Here is a 19,104-nt window from a genome sequence, read left to right on the forward strand (position 1 = left end):
GGATATGGTTTCTGTGCTGAAGACATACTGATTCTCATAGGCATAGAAAGAAGGTAGCTTACACAGATTAATATAACAAAGGCAGTTGGCAGTTCAGGACAAATCTCACCCAGCTGTGATAACATGCCTCTGGCAGAGGGGTTGGCCTTACTTGCCATTGGTTAGCTGGTTACGTTTCTATAGAGAGGAGCGCTGAGGACTTTCCCACATTCTGTGCTGTTGATGTGACATAAGAACCAAAAGAAGCAACTGCCCATTTGAGAGCTGAGGTGGAGACCTTCATCAGATTTTTAAGGCACCAAAAGTGGCTTTCCTAAAGCTCTGGTGCTTTTTCTGGACTCAGTCTTGTATATTGTGCTTAGCTAAAGTCACAGGAAAGCTAACATTGACTTTACATTTATATTCAAAATATATTGGCGTTGTTGCTGCGTTGGGGTGGTCTGAAGGCCTCCTCAAACTGAGACAGGGTCCACCCAGCTGTCATGAGAGAGACTGCCTTACTTCTAAATGGTCAGATTCCTACTGACTCATAATAATAATGATAATACTCGAGCATCTTTCAAAAGAACTTTTCAGAAAATTCAAATTTTGTGAAATGTATGCATTTTAGGCACATTCACACACACACATGTGCAAAGATAGAAAGAGAAACAAGCAGGAATTGTAACTGTAGGGAAGGTTGCACCAACGCCATTTGAAAACAGACATTTGTCACAAACAGACACCATCAGCAAGGCCTCTGCCCATCTACTGAGCACTTCCGTGGGATGGAAGAGGCAGTCTCTCCAGCTGCAGTGCCCTGGCTCCCACAGATGTTCCCATCAACAGACACTAGCACAAAGGCCCTATACATAGCCAATCAAGTCATTATTAGGCAGGGAAAAGGGGAATTGATTCAAATAAAATAAAGAATAAATAATTTAACACAAGTCAATCCCTATTCCAGTTTCTGCTTATTTATGATAACTTGGTTGACATATTCTTAAGTGTGGCGCCCCGAAGCCAGCACCCTACTGAAGAAGGACTTGCAGACAGCATCATAGAAAAACCATCAGTTCTGATGCTTTTTCTAGATTGGCATTAGTCAAGGTAACTACTATTATGGTGAAACACCACAACCAACAGCAAGTTGGGGAGGAGAAGGTTGACTTGGCTTAAACTTCCACATTTTCACTCATCAAAGGAAGCTAAGACAGGAACTCAAACAGGCAGGAGCCTGGAGGCAGGAACTGACGCAGAGGCCATGGAAAGGTGCTTCTTACTGGCTTACTGGCTTTGTTTGCCCAGCCTGCTTTCTTATAGAACCCAGGACCACCAGCCCAGGGTTGACACTACTCACAATGGCCTAGGCCCTCTCACATCAATCACCAATTAAGAAAATGTCCTATAGGGTTGTCTATAGCCAAATCTTACGGAGGCATTTTCTTAATTAAAGATTCCTCCTCTCAAATGACATTAGTTTGTGTCAAGTTGACATAAAACTATTTAGCATAAGCAGTTAGAAATGGGAAGTTTTAGACTTCTACCAAGACCACTGCAATTTACTTGATTTTAAGCCAGTATGAAGGTCCATAGGTTTGGAGGAGGCCAACGATATTTGTTAACATCTTGCCAAACAGATTTTTTATATAAAATATTATAGGAAAAAGACAGAGTAAGTGCACACAAAATCTTTAAAGAGGGTGATTCTTGTCTTTTGTAAGTTCCAAAGCCTTTAGTCCTCAATCAAAGTAGCACTGCAATGAGATGGAAATACTTGTTTGCCTTAGATGCACAAGGTCATTTGTGAAGCTACACAAGGTTGGTCAATAAATGTAGCCAGGGGTGGAGCTTCATGTCCACTGTGATGTGATTATTCAGAGAACTCCAAATACAATGAGAGTAAAGAGAGACCACAGGATGGTGGGTCATGAAAGAGAGGCTTGGAGGATTTGTCTAACCACTGAATGGACAGGCTTCTGTGGGAGGCAGAGAGGAAGGAGACCAATGTAAAAAAGACCAAGGTACCAAGAAGAGACTTGATACCCTATGAGTATATACAGGGGGAAGAGGTGCCCCTCAGTCACAGTCATAGGGGGAGGGGAGTAAGGGGAAAATGGGAGGGAGGGAGGAATGGGAGGATACAAGGGATGGGATAACAATTGAGATGTAATATGAATAAATTAATAAACTATAAAAAAGAATGACCACTGAGGACTGTCACTGTCATAAGGATTTTCGTAATGGATGGTCTAAAAATAAAAGAATACATTCACACACACACACACACACACACACACACACACACACACACACACACACACACACAAAAGACCAAGGTGAAGGACTTCATGTGGAGCTATCCAGACACAGCCTCCACGGATGAAATGTCTTCCACAGCCTCATCCCCATCTCAAGTGCAGAGGCCTTTCACTGTAGAAAGAGAATTTCCTTGTGAGAATCGATTTGTAAACAGAATTCAGGAAAATGGATCCTGCTGGAGAAACAACTGGATGAATTCTTTACATTTAACCTTCAGAGATTCTTCTGCAGCACAAAGAGTATAGTTGTACTGTAAGTTTGGACTTTCTTACAATGAGATTTCTTAAAGAAAACCAACATTTCCCCTCCCCCATGTATCCAGCTAAGTTACCTGAGGGCTAAGTTCATGTCTTGCCTGAGATATTTCTACTCTGTTTGTGAGACATAGCGAAGGGGCTGCTTGTTATTCTTTTGGCATCATAGCTATTGTGTAAATAAGCTGCTCGTGATTCTTTAAGATTTCTTGTGGCCTATGCCTCCAGATCAGAGGACAAGGCATTTAAAAGAGTCCCCTCCCCAATCATCAAGCTGCAAAGAGAAGCAATCTGAGTTATCAGTGTGAGAGAAAGCCAAAGGGGGTTTTCTTCGCCTTCACAGAGAACAGGGGCACGGGAATGCTTTGTTGTGATGCTCACATTCTCCCTTCCTGGAGGCATACTCCTCCAAGGGTATCCTCTGGGGTCTCCCCCCACAAAACCACATTTTTCACTGTTAACCACTACAATTGACTCAGGAAAATGGCCTGAACTGTTGTCTTTCTTGGTACAAAATCTATCTTGCTGCTAAGCCAGATCCAGCCTCCAGGACTGGACCCTGGAAGATGGCTGTAGAAAATTGGAGGCTGGAAAGAGGAAACAGCTCATCATCAGAGACGTTGGCCTCTTAAGAGATTCAGCATTAAGGAGAAGCCCCAATTTGCTTCCCATCAAGAGTGTGCTGTGAACAAGCCAGTCTGGGTACCACCCCACCCACCCCATATAAGGCTGAGGGATGCTCCTTGGTAGCTAACTGTATTCACTTCTTTGGTTCAGCTAGCCATTCATTCTCAAAAAGTAAGTGGAAAAATACCAAGTTCCTTTATTTAGCTGTGTTTATTTCTCTCACTCAACATCCTCATTTCTGTAATGCCAGCATTACTCATCACGAGTTCTGTTGGAAGAACACATAAAAATAACAGGCAAAAAGCCTAGGGAGGCTCTGGCCCACAGACAATACATCCTCCGCTAGTGTGAAGCTGATTGTCAGTGCCCATGAGCATTTTGAAGCATGATAGGAAGTTCATTGTCAACTACAAAAGCACCAGTTCCAAGCCATCTGATGATGAGTCCATGTCTAACTTGTCCATCCTTACTAAACCCACTAATGCCTTCCAGCTTTAAGCCCAAGCTTCTGCATTGATTGCATCACATACTGTCACACCCTGATTTTTTTTTTGCCATCAAATATACCTTTAGATATATGTGTTGAGATCTTTTAATTTTTGTATTGATATTTCTTCGTGAGAATGCAGTATAATATACTAACTAGTTTTCTATTTATTATTATATGGCTTACTTCAATATTTTGAAAGTTTAAAATGTATTAGGATAATGGCTCTTAACCAGTATGGTGTAACCACTTCGGGGGCTCAAATGACCCTTTCACAGGGTCACCTAAGACCATGAGAAAACGTGCTGTGATTTTTAACAGTAGAAAAATTACAGTCATGGAGTAGTAATGAAAATAACTTTATGGTTGGGGTTACTACAATATGAGGGTCACAGCATTAGAAAGGCTGAGAATCACTGTGTTAGAATGAATGACACAGAAAAATGACATAACCATGCCATGCATTATTTGGCATATATGAAAGTATATCTGAGATCAATTTTTAAAACTTTTTATTCACTCTTCATGAATTTCATATTTTGCACCCCAATCCCTCCATCCATCCATGCTCCATCCTTCCAGTATGCTGACAGAACAAAACATAGATAGATAGATAAATAGATAATTTTTAAAAAGTCTCACCATGGAAGCTGTGGTGTATCATGGTGTGCCACACAGTATATATACCCTTTTGCCCAAACAACTTTACTTACAAATGTTCATTGCAATTAGTCATTGACCTGGCTCAAGGCCTCTGGATTCTGCTACACTAATCAATAATAGACCCTCACCCGAATTCCTCTAGGATATCCTATTGTTGCCCTGTGTCATGGATATCCTGAAGCTTTGGATCTGTAGGACTGGCCCCTCACACATTCCAGCAGTTCATAGATGGGGTAGATGTTGGGGTGAGGTGAGCCAATTTAAAACCCTGGAACTGTGCCTGAGTGAAAACTGAGTTGGTCATCACACTAGCTTTCCTATGCCCACATCATCAAGGCTAGCTCTCCAGCTTTGTCCAGGTGAGGAGCAGGGCCAGCTCTCCTGCCTGAAGCACCTGGTAAAAAACAAGACTAGCTCTCTCGAGCTCATACCATTGGGGCCAGATCTCCCACATCCATGTCACCAGGACCCTGATGGACAAGATTCTTTGGGTGTCTTCTGCCTTGCCTGCACTGCATGGCAACAGGTGGAGACCTCACAGGTCCTATGATAAAATTTTTTGTAGTGACATTGCCTGAAATCCAGGGTAGATTTACTTCGATGTTGGCAGATTGCTTTTCAGAGAGACAAAGAACATACAAGTGTATATTTCCCATAATGTCACTGACAGAGATTTGTAAGCCATTTGGTGAAGTCAGTAAAATGAGTCTTTCCCTGGGTTTCCCAAGTCATAGCTGGTAGTTAAAGGCCTCTCCAACCACAGAACTTAAACATTCAGAACACTACACTGCTAGTATGAACACAGATACTCTCTTCAGGTCTATACTTTATATTAGTGCCATTTTCTGGCTACTTAAGCACAGGCATGAAGCCTGGAATGAAGTTATTTAAGGATCAGAGTTCTAGCTTGAATGTGAAGAACTTGGAGGTAGCTAGACATCATTTGAATTTTAAAATGTAATTTCTACTTTGTTTTGTCTTCTTTATTTTTTCCTTCATTTCTTCTTCCTTTCTTCCATCCTCTCTTTTTTGGTGACAGGGTCTTATGTATCCCAGGCTGATCATGAATTTGCTATGCAGTACAAGATGCCTTTTAACCCCGATCCTTCGCCCTCTACCACATTTATTCTAGAATTACAGGTGTGCAGCGCCATGCCCAGTTTATGGAGTTTGTGGAGTTTATGGAGTGCATGCCAGGCAAGTGTTTAACCAATTGAGCTGCTTCTGTATTATATTTTCTTATCATAAATTTTGATTGTTTTCTGCAGGCAGTTTGTGTTAGTTTCTTTTCTCCCGACAAAAGAAACACAAGGAAGGGTTTATTCTGGCTAATAGTTCGTTTCAGAGTCCTATCCATCATGGCAGGAACAGCATAGTGACAGCAGAGCACTAGTGGCATTGATTTGTATTCAAGAAGCAGAGGGAGAGAGGGTGGAAGTGTGGTGCACATCTTAATCTTAACACCAGGGAGGCTAAGGCAGGTTAGATCTCTGTGAGTTTGAGGCCAGGCTGGTCTACAGAGCAAGTTCTGGGCTACCCAGGGCTACATAATAGAGAGACCTTGCTAAAAAGAACAAAGAAGGAAGGAGGGGGAAGGGGGAGGAGAAGGTGGAGGAGGAGGAGACGGAGGAGGAGGTAGAAGAGGTACAGGAGGAGAAGGAGGAAGAGGAGGGGGAGGAGGAGGGGGGAAATGTTCTTCTTAGCTTGCTTTCTCCTTTGTATTCAGTCCTTTAGACTGGATACCCCAGCACTCTAAGTGATGCCACCTACATTTAGGGTAATCAATAAACCCAGTGTAGCAGCTCCCCATCAGACACGCCTAGGGCTTTGTTTTCATGGTTATTCTAAATCAAGCTGATAGTCAAGATTAGCTATCACACCCAGCAGGAGTTGGTTGAAATGGTTTTGTCAAGAGAGTGGATTCAGGAGAAAGGGATGTTGCTGCTGCTAGGCTGGGGGGCTTGAGGGGCAACGGAGTGACTGGAATGGAGCTCCCTGCGCCCCTCCTAAGGGCGGCGTGGCACCAGTATGAGGAGGTGTTGTAGCGTAGAGGTGGAGACAGCTGGTAGCGTGTAGAGAAACCAGAGAGCTGAGGACAGGAGGAGAAGCTGTAGATGATGCCAAGATTTTCAGCTTGATCTATTGAAGTAGCAAGTTGAAGGAGTGGCCGAGAGGTTAGAGAAACATTTTATTTTAAACACACATATTTATTCACTCTTTTTTTTTCTAGATGGAAAGAAAGCGGTGGAAAGGAGATGAAAAATGTAAGAGAGGGGACAGAGTGTGATCAAGGACACAGGCGCTGCATCTTTGGAGTGATTGGTCCCTCATGTAAAGGCAGAGGTGGTGAGATGGGGAGGGCTGGGTCTGTCTGAGGATGCTGGGGAGGGATTGGAGGGATTTTTGCATGCGGGAACTTCAGTGTCTCGGTGAGGGGAGAGAATATCTCATCTTTGAGGGCAGTAGGTATGGGTTGCTGGACTTTGACCAGCTGTGGTTAAGAACAGGCACGGAAGTCAGCCATGCTTGTGTGATACTAGGAAAAAGCTCCGGGAAGGGCCCACCAGCGTGAATGAGAGGTCTGTTTCTTGCACATCTGTAGTTTATTAAGAAGACGTTGACTTCCTAGAGGGTCCTCGTTTGATTTACATCGGCCTCCGCTGCAGGTTTACACAGTGGTATCAGTCAGCGCCGGGAAGTCCACATTCCCACTCTGTGTGACAGCGGTTCCTGAAATGGACAGCCTTCCCGCCCCTCATCCTGGTCCAGAGAGATGCTGGAGAAGTTAGGCTCACAGAGCCCCATTGTGGCATGTCAAAACCCACAGAAAATGTTCCTCCTGTGCATTATTTATGACTTTCCTGCATTTATATAGTATCCAGCTTCCTGAAAGTAATTTGTTTTGGATTGTGTAGTGCTGGGCAGCACATCAAAGGTATGCTAAGCAGTGGTAATAAAACATTGAGGTTTACGGTCACTGAGGTATTAAATATCACTCATAAATTACAGGGTGAGTATTTTAAATGAGCTATAGCTCTGAGAACAGTAGGCGCCCCATCTCTACACATATTAATTGCTACTGCCTGGCTTATTAATTATCAATACTTTCAAAGGCTTTGTTGATGTCATTTTTTTAAAGGAGGCACTCAGTGCCCTTTCTATGCTTTCCCTCTTTCCTTTCCTTCCTCCTCCTTCCCTTCACCTCTCTCCCTGTCTATCTCCCTGTCCCTACCCCCTCTCTCTTCTCTTCTCTTCTCTTCTCTTCTCTTCTCTTTTCTCCTCTCCTCTCCCCTCCACTCCCCTCCCTCTCTCTCTCTCTCTCTCTCTCTCTCTCTCTCTCTCTCTCTCTCTTTCTCTCTCTCTCTCTCTCATCCCTTCTCTTACTCTCTCTCTCTCTGTCATGTGCACAAGCTGGCATTAGACATAATGAAAATGTGATTGACGCTATAGAATACTGTTGAATCAGATAGTCTTTGGTAATTAAAAATTATAATAACATGATTTCCCCCTTTTCTTTCACCTCGCCAACCTCTCCCATGCATGCCCCATTTCCTCCATGCTCCCTTTTAAATTATTGACTTCTTTGTTTTACACACACACACACACACACACACACACACACACACACACTCCTCTCCAGTGACCCCTGCACTTGGCCCCCACACTCTGCTACAGGTGGCTCTCAGGGGTAGCTCTTGCATGGAAAGGCCCCTTGGTATTGTTTTTGATTTATTTCGATAGGATGAAAGCAAGAATCCCAGGAAAGAGTATGAGCAAGGAAACATCATTTCTTCAAGCCATGGGTTAGAATCAGTCTGCCTGATCTGACAGTGAAATGTATTTACACATTTATTTAATTTTAATTAATTTCTATTTTAATCTAGAGACCGGAACTCTGTCCAGTTATTACTAGTTTTCAAGTAAGTTTTAAGCAAATTCACTATGGGGTTCTGTTTGCAACTGTAAACTTGATGACATATAAATGCAGATAAAATATTCTCAATGAAAACTTAGCATCCAAATAGGAAGGTACTCTGTGTAAAAGACAGCATAAAGATGAACCTTATACTAGCGCTTAAATTTTACTTGAGCTGTTAAATAGTTTGAATATGTTTCATTAAAGGAAATCTGCTTTTAAAATTCATTTTACCTGTTCACTTTTTAATGCACTTATAGAAAACATGAAATGACCCATGTGGCTCTCAGTGTTCCCATTAGGAAGTTGGTGATGGCCCAAGTTCTTCTGAGAGGGCTATGAAGACCCGAGAGCCCACTTCTACTGAATTCTGTAGAAATACTGATTGTACCAATGGCTCGGCAACTATGAGACCAGTTTCAAAAGAGAACTGAGGTACTAAGTGAGTGAACAGAATCTTCCAAGACTGGAAATTTAGGCTGCACTTGCTGGTTAATGATTTAAATACTTCTCTCTGTTTTTAGATCTATCTATCTGTCTATCTATCTATCTGTCTGTCTGTCTATCTATCTATCTACCTATTTTCTGTGTGTGGGTGCTCTATCTGTGTGTATTCCTCCATGCCAGAAAAGGGCATCAGATCCCAGTGTAGATGGTTGTGAGCCACCATGTGGCTTCTGGGAATTGGACTCAGGACCTCTTGAAGAGCAGACAGTGCTCTTAATCACTGAGCCATCATCTCTCCAGCCCTTAGATACTTCCCTAATAAAATCTTTTCTCATTTTGGAATGTTTTGTGCATTGGATAAGCATAGTTTTCGGTGTGCCTCCACAGCTTTGCTTTGTCCTGGACAATATTTGTTATGAGAGTTCTCTGTAGTCATCAAGAATGGTACTTGTGGCCAGAGAACTGTTTCGCTATTCTCTGCTGTAAAGTGCTCTGGTCTGTGGACCCACAGTTTATTTATTCACCTCCATCTGATGGACATTTATAATGTATCTACTATATGAATAACTTCTCCTCACTACAGAAAACTGGTGCTGAGATGTTTCTATATGTATGCTTTCTTGTGCATGCACAGACAAGCTTTCTCCATTTTGTAGACAAATGCGCTGACTGTTTTACTAGCTTAGCCTCACTAGACAGTAATAAATGATTTTCCAGGAGGAAAATCAGTGTGTCCTCTCACCAAAATTGTTGCTTTTCTGTCTTCTCTGCATACGACATTCTCTAAGGCAGAATGGCGAGCTAGCAGATGAAATGGCATTATCTTTCTGCTTAATTTGCATTACCTAAGTCTGGCATCTTTTCATATTTATTGATCAAGCAGGGTTCTTTCACGACATAGCTGTTCATAACCATTGCTTTTCTCTTGGGTGATTTTTGCCTTTTCTTCTGAAGCACATTTCTCTCCACTGTGTGATGGATGGTGCCTAGGTGACAGTTCTGAGCTGGTCGTGGCTCTTTCTTGACATTTGTTTTTCTTTTTGTCTAAATGTTTATCATCTGAGATCAAAGAAGAACTTTTTTTGTTTTTCCAACTCCCCATGAACTTTAGTTTTCCTGATGAATGAGGAGGAAGAGTCAGGCAAGACTTCGAAGCCCTGAGCCCTGAGCACCAGGAAGGAGGGAACAGAGCAATTGCTGCTTTATTTCCCTGGGCAAGGACCATTCTTACACCATTCTTTTTTTTTTTTAATTTATTTTTTAAATTAATTTATTCATATTACATCTCGATTGTTAGCCCTTCCCCTGTTTCCTCCCATTCTTCCCTCCCTCCCATTTCTCCCCTTCTCCCCTCCTCTATGTCTGTGACTGAGAGAGACCTCCTCCCCCTATATATGCTCTTAGAATACCAAGTCTCTTCTTGGTAACTAGCTTTCCTTCCTCTGAGTGCCACCAGGTCTCCCCATTTGGGGGACATGGTCAGAAAAGGGGCACCAGAGTTTGTGTGAGAGTCAGATCTCACTCTCCACTCAAAGGTGGAGAGTATCATGTTCGTCGGCTAGGTCTTGGTAGGGGTTCGAAGCTTACTGCCTATATTCTCCTTGGCTGGTGCCTTAGTTTGAGGAGGACCCCAGGATCCAGATCTGCCTGTCATAAAGTTCTTCTTGTAGGTTTGCAGGACCCTGTGGGTCCTACTATTTCCTCTTTCTTCCATGCTACTCTTGCCTAAAGTCTCAATCGGATATCCTCTCCTCTGACCCACTTTCTTGGTAAGTAAAGATTTTCATGGTACGTATCCCTTGGACTAGTGTTTTGATATAAGTGAGTATATATCGTTTGTCTCTTTTTGCTTCTGGGTGAACTCACTCATTATGATAATTTCTAGATCAATCCATTTGTCCACAAATTTTGGGAATTCCTCGTTTTTAATAGCTGAGTAGTATTCCATCGTGTAAATATACCACAGTTTCTTAGTCCATTCTTCTATTGAGGGACACTTAGGCTGTTTCCATGTTCTGGCTATTATGTATAGAGCAGCTATGAACATGGTTGAGCATATGTCCCTGTTATGTGGTAGGGCATTTTCTGGGTATATTCCAAGGAGTGGGATGGCTGGGTCTTGAGGAAGCCCTATTCCCAGTTTTCTGAGAAAGCGCCAGATAGCTTTCCAAAGTGGTTGTACTAGTTTGCATTCCCACCAGCAATGAAGAAGTGTTCCTCTCTCTCTACATCCTCGCCAACATGTGGTGTCATTTGAGTTTTTGATCTTAGCCATTCTGATGGGCGTAAGATGGAATCTTAGTGTTGTTTTGATTTGCATTTCTCTGATGACTAACGAGGACGAGCATTTCTTTAAGTGTTTCTCGGCCATTTGATATTCCTCTGTTGAGAATTCTCTGTTAAGTTCCAAGCTCCATTTCGCAATTGGGTTGTTTGGTTTTGTGGTGTTTAATTTCTTGAGTTCTTTATATATTTTGGATATTAAACCTTTGTCAGATGAAGGGTTGGTGAAGATCTTTTCCCATTCTGTAGGCTGTTGCTTTGTTCTCTTGACAGTGTCTCCTGCCTTACAGAAGCTTCTCAGCCTCATGAGGTCCCATTTATTAATTGTCAACATTAAGGCCTGGGCTGTTGGTGTACTGTTTAGGAAGTTGTCTCCTGTGCCTATGTGTCCCAGGCTCTTCCCCACTTTTTCCTCTAACTGAATTAATGTCTCTGGGTTTAAGTTGAGGTCTTTAATCCACTTGGACTTGAGTTTTGTGCAGGGTGACAAATAAGGGTCTAATTGCATTTTTCTACATGTAGACATACAGTTAGACCAGCACCATTTGTTGAAGATGCTATCCTTTTTCCATTGAATAGATTTGGCTTCTTTGTCAAAAATCAAGTGAGCAAATGTGTGTGGATTCATCTCTGGGTCTTCGATTCGATTCCATTGATCCACCAGTCTATTGCTTTGCCAGTACCATGCTGTTTTAATTACTGTTGCTCTGTAGTACAGCTTGAGATCAGGTATGGAGATTCCTCCAAAGGATCTTTTGTTGTATAGGATTGTTTTTGCTATTCTGGGCTTTTTATTTCTCCATATGAATTTGAGAATTGATCTTTCAATATCTTCAAAGTATTTTGTAGGTATTTTGATAGGAATTGCGTTGAATCTGTAAATTGCTTTTGGTAAGATGGCCATTTTTACTATGTTGATTCTCCCGATCCACGAACAAGGTAAATCCCTCCATCTTCTCATATCATCTTCAATCTCTTTCTTCAGAGGTTTGAAGTTTTTTTCAAATAAGTCCTTCACTTGCTTGGTTAGAGTTACTCCTAGATATTTTATATTGTTTGTGGCTATCGTGAAGGGAATAGTTTTCCTAATTTTTTCCTCTGCCTGTTTGTCATTTGTATACAGGAAAGCTACTGACTTTTTTGAGTTTATTTTGTATCCTGCCAATTTGCTGAAGGTGTTTATCAGCTGTAGGAGTTCTCTGGTGGAGTTTTGCGGGTCACTTACATACACTATCATATCATCTGCAAATAAGGATAATTTAACTTCTTCCTTTCCCATTTGGATCCCCTTGATCTCCTTTTGCTGTCTTATTGCTCTGTCTAGAACTTCAAGAACTATATTGAAGAGATAAGGGGACAGGGGGCAGCCTTGTCTGGTTCCCGATTTTAGAGGAATTTCCTTGATTTAATTTAATGTTGGCTGTTGGTTTGCTGTATATGGCCTTTATTATGTTTAGATAAGTGCCTTGTATTCCCGATCTCTCCAGAACTTTGAACATAAATGGGTGTTGGATTTTGTCAAATGCTTTTTCTGCATCTAAAGAGATGATCATGTGGTTTTTCTCTTTCAGTTTGTTTATATGGTGGATTACATTGATGGATTTCCGTATGTTAAACCATCCCTGCATTCTTACACCATTCTTATGTTAAGAATAAAAGCTGCTCTGTGCAAGAGGCAATATGAAAATGGCTGCAGTTAGCCTGTTGTTAGCAACATGATAATACACTTATCTATGAACAATTAAATAATGTAAAGATTTCAAGATATTAACACTGTAATGAAAACTGCTTAACGCTTGCAAAAACAAAACAAAACAAAACAAAACATTGAATTTATAGCTATATATTAGCTTGAATCTCTAGAACTGTGATTTTTTTAAAAAGCTGATAATAATACACAATGGTGTCTTGGTAATTCTAGCTTGTGTCTTCATAGATACTCATGGGCCAGGGTGTAGTGCTTTTCTGTGGCCCTGAACAGCTTTTGTTTCTTAGGACAGTGGGTACCATAAGTGCAGATATGGTCATTAAATCTTAATAATGGTACTTAGTATTTATAAGACACCTTTCATCCGAGGACCTCAAAGAACTGAACAAACATTAACTTGTTAATTCTCATAAGAGCCATGAGGCAAGAGTTATTACATCCCTTTTACTGATGAAGGGACTGGGGCCCAGAGAACCTCAGTAATTTCATTTACACAAGGTCATGTAGGATGGTAGTTACTTTACGAACTGTAAGCCTAGACCTTATGATATCTGTTCAAATTGTCTGAAGTTATCTGCCTATTTATAAGTATTTGGGGGTGAGGGAATCTTTATTTTATTCTAGTGAATCCTGCCAATAGACAATTTTGAAAAAGAACCATTTTCGAGTTGCTTAGAAGTAAATTTCAAGGCAATACAATATTACATAATTTTGGAGGCACATTTAGTAAGCTTAAGAATAAAGGTCCGTGGCAGAGGAGAATTAAAAGATTACATAAGGTGTATCATTGGGTTTGGGTGGGGAAAGCCCTCCAGCCACTTCTTTTAATAACTACCTTCCTGGCCTTCAAATGGCTCAGAGGTTAAGAGTGTGTTGTGCTCTTGCGGAAGACATAAGTGTTGTTCCCAGAATCTGTGTTGGGCAGCTTACAACTTCCTGTAGTCCCAGCTCTGCAACATGCATTCTTAGACTCACTGGGCACCTGCACCCATTTGGCACACACACACACACACACACACAAAACACACATACAGCACACACACACATATACCACACATACACACACCACATACAGCACACACACACACACATACAACACACACACAGACAGCACATACAACACACACATACTGCACACACACACATACTGCACACACACATAAAAAATTGTTTTAAGCCTCTCATAGCCAGGTGTGGTGTGTACTCCTTTAATCACAGCACTTGGGAGGAAGAAATAGGCAGATATCTTTGAATTTAAAGTTAGTTGGGTCACCTGGGCATGGGAGCACATGACTGTAATCCCAGCACTCAGGGAGGCAGAGGCAGGCAGATTGCTGTGAGTTCGAGACCAGCCTGGCCCACAAAGGAAGTCTAGTACAGTCAAGGCTACACAGAGAAACCCTGTCTCGAAGAACTAATAAATAAATAAATAAATAAATAAATAAATAAATAAATAAATAAATAAAAATAGTTAGTTGGGTCTACATAGTTAAGACTATTTTTTTTAAAGACCTTTACTTTTATTTATTTTTATTTTTTATTAATTTATTCTTGTTACATCTCAATGGTTATCCCATCCCTTGTATCCTCCCATTCTTCCCTCCCTCCCATTTTCCCCTTATTCCCCTCCCCTATGACTGTTCTTGAGGGGGATTTCCTCCCCCTGTATATGCTCATAGGGTATCAAGTCTCTTCTTGGTAACCTGCTGTCCTTCCTCTGAGTGCCACCAGGTCTCCCCATACAGGGGATGTGGTCAAATACGGGGCACCAGAGTTCATGTGAAAGTCAGACCCCACTCTCCATTCAACTGTGGAGAATGTTCTGTCCGTTGGCTAGATCTGGGTAGGGGTTTGAAGTTTACCGCCTGTATTATCCTTTTTATTTTATTTTTAACATTTAATTTTTTCACATTCTTCTCTTTAATTCTCAGATTGTCTCATTTTACACAGAGCATTCAGGCTTCTTCAAATCTGGCCCTATTCTGTATACTAGACTAGACTTAGGTGAGACCAGCTTTAGTGTTCTCTTCCTCCATTACGACCACTGAGCTCAGCATTAAGATCTAATGGGAAAGAGAAATAGAGGGTGACTCTTATTATTTTCAACTGGCTAAGAAACTTCTACCGTTTAAGCTGTGAATCAGAGCCTTCTATTTGACTGGTCCCAGGGAACTTGATTGGTTGTGCTTGCTTTAGTAGTCTCTAGGTTTCTTTTTAGAATGATATAACATCTAACCTCATCAGTCTGGCTTCTGCGTTCTTGCATGACACAGAACAAGTCAGGCCCCTCTTCGACATGACCAAGCTTCACAGGTTTGGGCACAGCTCTTTTGTCTTCTCCCGCCCTTTTTCTGGAGCAGCCAGAGCTTCTTCAACTGAGACCTGTGCGTCACCCCTTCTAGGTCTGCTCCATCGTATTCAGCTGTATCTGACACACTCAGGTTGATCAAAGCCTCTCCTAAATGTGGTACCCAGAAGTAAATGCAATATTTCAGATGTAGTTTGAGATTGGAGAGCTTCCTCTGCTAACCACACCATAATTCCTCCTGTATTTCAAAACCTTGGCTTCATCTTTTTGTGGACTTCTTCAGGAAAAAAAAAATGCAATAGCAACAAAAAGGCAAAACCAAACCAATTTATATTGTCTTTTCCTAAAGATTTATTTTCATTATTCTAATAATTTCCAATGCTGATTCTTTAATTCTTTTTCCTAAAGTATTTCTAAATTTCAAATGTTGAAATAACATTTTTCTGATTTAAAATGGTGAGTTTTGACTTAAACTGGTCCTTTCCCCCCACAGCCAGGTGTTAGACTGTAGTCTTGGTACTTGCACCTGGAATTGTGGGTGCACACTTGATGTATGCCTTTCCCTTACCTGTTGCATGCAGTAAGGATGTTTATTATTTATTCTTAGAGGAAGTAATGTGTGCACCGGTGGAGGGGTCTTCTGATTATGAAAAGTAAAATTTAACACAGAGGCAAAGGCTGAGGTTCCTCATCAGGATTACACAAGAATTTGAATTTTGGCTCCACCACTTACAAATCCTTGGGACATTTTATCTAAACTCTTTGAATTTTATTTTAATTTAATTAAAGTGGAGGTAATGATAGGCTGTCTCTTCCAGGATCCCTATGACAATATTATATAATAGAGAACACAAATGACTTAGGGGAGACCCTGATTTAGACAAAACACTTAGCAATATAAACTTCCTACCTTGGGACCTATAGAAAGAAAGACAAAAAGAAAGGAAAAGTCACCTGCAATTTCCATCTCAGAAATAACAGCCACTGTGTTTAGACTACTCTTGTCAGCACTTCCCTGTGCTTCAGTGCCTCTCGAGTCAAAGGATTCTAGCAAAACAGATGGGCTACAAAAACAAGCTAACATGTCTGCTGTGGCCTGATAAGCACTAACACGAATGCCGTGATGGTATGTAGTAAACATTTAGCCAGGTCTGTGAGCCACGCACATATTTCAGGTCTCTCCCACAAAAAGTTGCCCGAGAGTAGTAATACACGATGGTAGTATTAGATAGACGTTATGTTTTACAACAAGCTCAGAAGTGGACCTCAAGGGACACACGGACACAGTGAAGGAGAGTCCCATGGAAAGCATCTACAGAAACATTCTGTTCTGTGTAGACACGCAGCAAAGCATCACGTACTGTGTGGCTCTCAGAACACTCTTTGGCTTTCTATAGCCAAATGAGAGATTTATATGTTTGAGCAATAATGTAAACTAGGACACCAAAACTAGTAATATCACTGAGATGACTTTCTATCCCCGAAGAATTTTATTAAAATTCACTCACCCAATTACTTAGGGATATATGTTGTTGTAATAGATGGAAAATTGCATGAAGTTGGTTTGATTCTTTCCCAGGACCCCTGCCAGTTCCTTCTCGTAATGTGAAAAAATAGAAGCTATGACTTCCAAAGCAAGTTTATATTTGGCCTTTTTGTTGCCCTTGACACGCATGACGGCATTGTTAACACTTGTTCACTGCATCTGGGTTGACGGAGCCTGCGTTCTCATTTCACACCCTCTTCACTCAGTCTCTTGTAATTGCTACTAATATCTAGCCATTACCCAGCAGGGCTGGCATCTGGCCAAGAGGTGGAGGCTCCCAGGCTCAGAACAAGGCTCTTAGCAGCTCTTTACCATCTCTTTCCCAACCCCCCAAGCCACACCATTCCCACATGATAAAGCTTGTACCCTAAAGCCAAAGATGTCACTGTCCTCAGCTCTCCCTGTCCTGTTCAGCGACAGTTCTGGCCAATGCCCGGGCTTCAGGAAGGACAAGGTGGAGCTCCTTTAATTGGGGGGGAAACTGAGGAGAAAGTGGGAACCACACTGGGTTTTATGACACAAAGCCAGCAATGCAAAAGTAGGGGCTGGCTGCAGAGGCTGTTCGAAGCGCAACCAGACCCATGACTGCAGATCGAGGTGTGCAATGCATGAGTCATAAGGACAGGTGGGTTATTATCCATGTGAAGTAGAGGGTCTGGAGTGGAGCTATAATGAAACACTGTCCATAAACGTATTAAGTGCTTCAGAAACTTATGCTGGAAAGTGAGGACAGCCCAGTTCTGATGGAACCCGTATTCTCCATATGTGTAGAAGCACGATCAAATACCAGTGATGCAAATACCAGGTGAGGAAGTGGAAAGGGGGGGCGTCCACTGCACACTCTGTGATTCTCCCCTACTCTGTCAAAATCCCCAGGACTATGATAAGTAGCCTTCCTCTTCTGATACTTTGGTACTTCTCAAGAAAACGACACCACATCTTACTAACTCAGCCTCCATACCAAGTCCTTCCCAAACCCTTGACCACAGGGAAAAGGCCCAAGCTGGAAGACAGCTACTACACCTCATGGGATTGTATGCTGCAGCAGCATCCACTCTGCAAACAACTGTTAGTGATTACATTAGGCCCCCCTGGAGAAGACGTGCACATCTGCAGACTGCATTGTAAACACATCCCTTTATGATCCTGAAGACAGGAGGTGATGAGAAGGAATGACAGATCCCTGATTATAAATAGGGTGGCTTCCTGGGCCTGTTTTTCATACTGCTTTCACCTTTGGTTTCCCTACCTACTGACATGGATAGTTTACAACTCGAAGCCTACTTTGCTTCTACTTGACTGGTTTTCCTTTTAAACAGCATTGTCATCATTAATAATGATCATAACACTTACATTTGCTCATATTTATTAGATATTGCATTTGATCTCATTGTTAGAGGATAACTTTATAGACAGCTAAGTAAATGCAGTAATCTATTGAAGACCATCAATTACATCTGAAGACTGAAAGTTTTTCACTGTTTCACACAAAAGACAGTGACTGCTGGCTACATGCATTAACTGAAACTTCAACTAGAATTTGATTTTAAAAGAACACTTTTCATCCAAATATTAATATTTTGCTCAACTACAGGTCTTTTGTGCTGGTTAGGAGAAAGACTAATCATGCTAACACCCCCTAAGATTTAGTAAGTAGAAACTAGGTTTTCATTGATGATACACACTGATCATAATAGACCTAAAAGTATATATAGGCAAGGAATTGGGTAATTCTTCTGCCGAGGATCACAGAGATAGTCTCTGGCAGATCCGGAGGTTATATGCAGCTCTGTGTGGCTCAAAATATCCTAGGAAGAGGCCTGAATTTTTTTCTGTGAAATGCAAGACATCAAGAATTCCCAAACCATAAGTATTCAACATTTTAAGTTATTTGACAAAATCAAATACAGTCGTCCCTCAGTGTCCATGGAGGATTGGTTCCAGGACCCCTGCAGATACCAACCTCTGTGGATGGATGCTTACGTCCTTTAAATGGAGTTTGCGGGCAGAATCTGTGCACATGGTCCCGTACGCTTTAAATCATCGCTGAATTATTTATAATACCTAATACAACAGGGCTCTATGTAACCAGTTGTTATGTGAGTTGTTTAAGTATTAACAACACGAGGAAGAAGTCTATACACACGCAGCACACATGCAACTTAAACCCTCTTTTTGTTTTTGATCTGCATTGGTTGACTCCATCGGTGTGGAAACCATGAAGAGAGAGAATCGACTATACATAAATCAGTTGTAAAGACAAGAATCATCTTGACAAAAAAAAAAAAAAAAAAGCCGCACAGAAAATGTATTTTAAGATCTTAATGCTCTATTAGGGATATTTGATTTTCAACTCTATCACATGGAGGATCACATTAAGAAATAAATCTGAAATTACTGAAGTAATGTCAGTGCTAATACAAACTTTCATTGTTACATAATTTAAAATGTAAAATGTTAGCTGAGATATTTTAAATGATTTATTAATGTTGCCATTCTGTATTTCAAAAGGTCAGGGTTCTGAGTTTTACTAGCTAAAACATTTCTGCTTCCATTTAATAGCC

At 41.3% G+C, this 19,104-nt stretch overlaps 1 non-coding gene across 1 annotated transcript; it reads right to left on the bottom strand.

The window, feature by feature from the left end:
• Window positions 1-14,645: 14,645 nt before the first annotated feature.
• Window positions 14,646-14,774, bottom strand: LOC127206714 (small nucleolar RNA SNORA61). The gene has a single exon (XR_007832821.1). It is a non-coding gene; the product is annotated as a small nucleolar RNA SNORA61 (small nucleolar RNA).
• Between the last annotated feature and the right edge of the window lie 4,330 nt (window positions 14,775-19,104).

Source organism: Acomys russatus, chromosome 23, assembly GCF_903995435.1.
Source record: "Acomys russatus chromosome 23, mAcoRus1.1, whole genome shotgun sequence".
Taxonomy (NCBI): domain Eukaryota; kingdom Metazoa; phylum Chordata; class Mammalia; order Rodentia; family Muridae; genus Acomys; species Acomys russatus.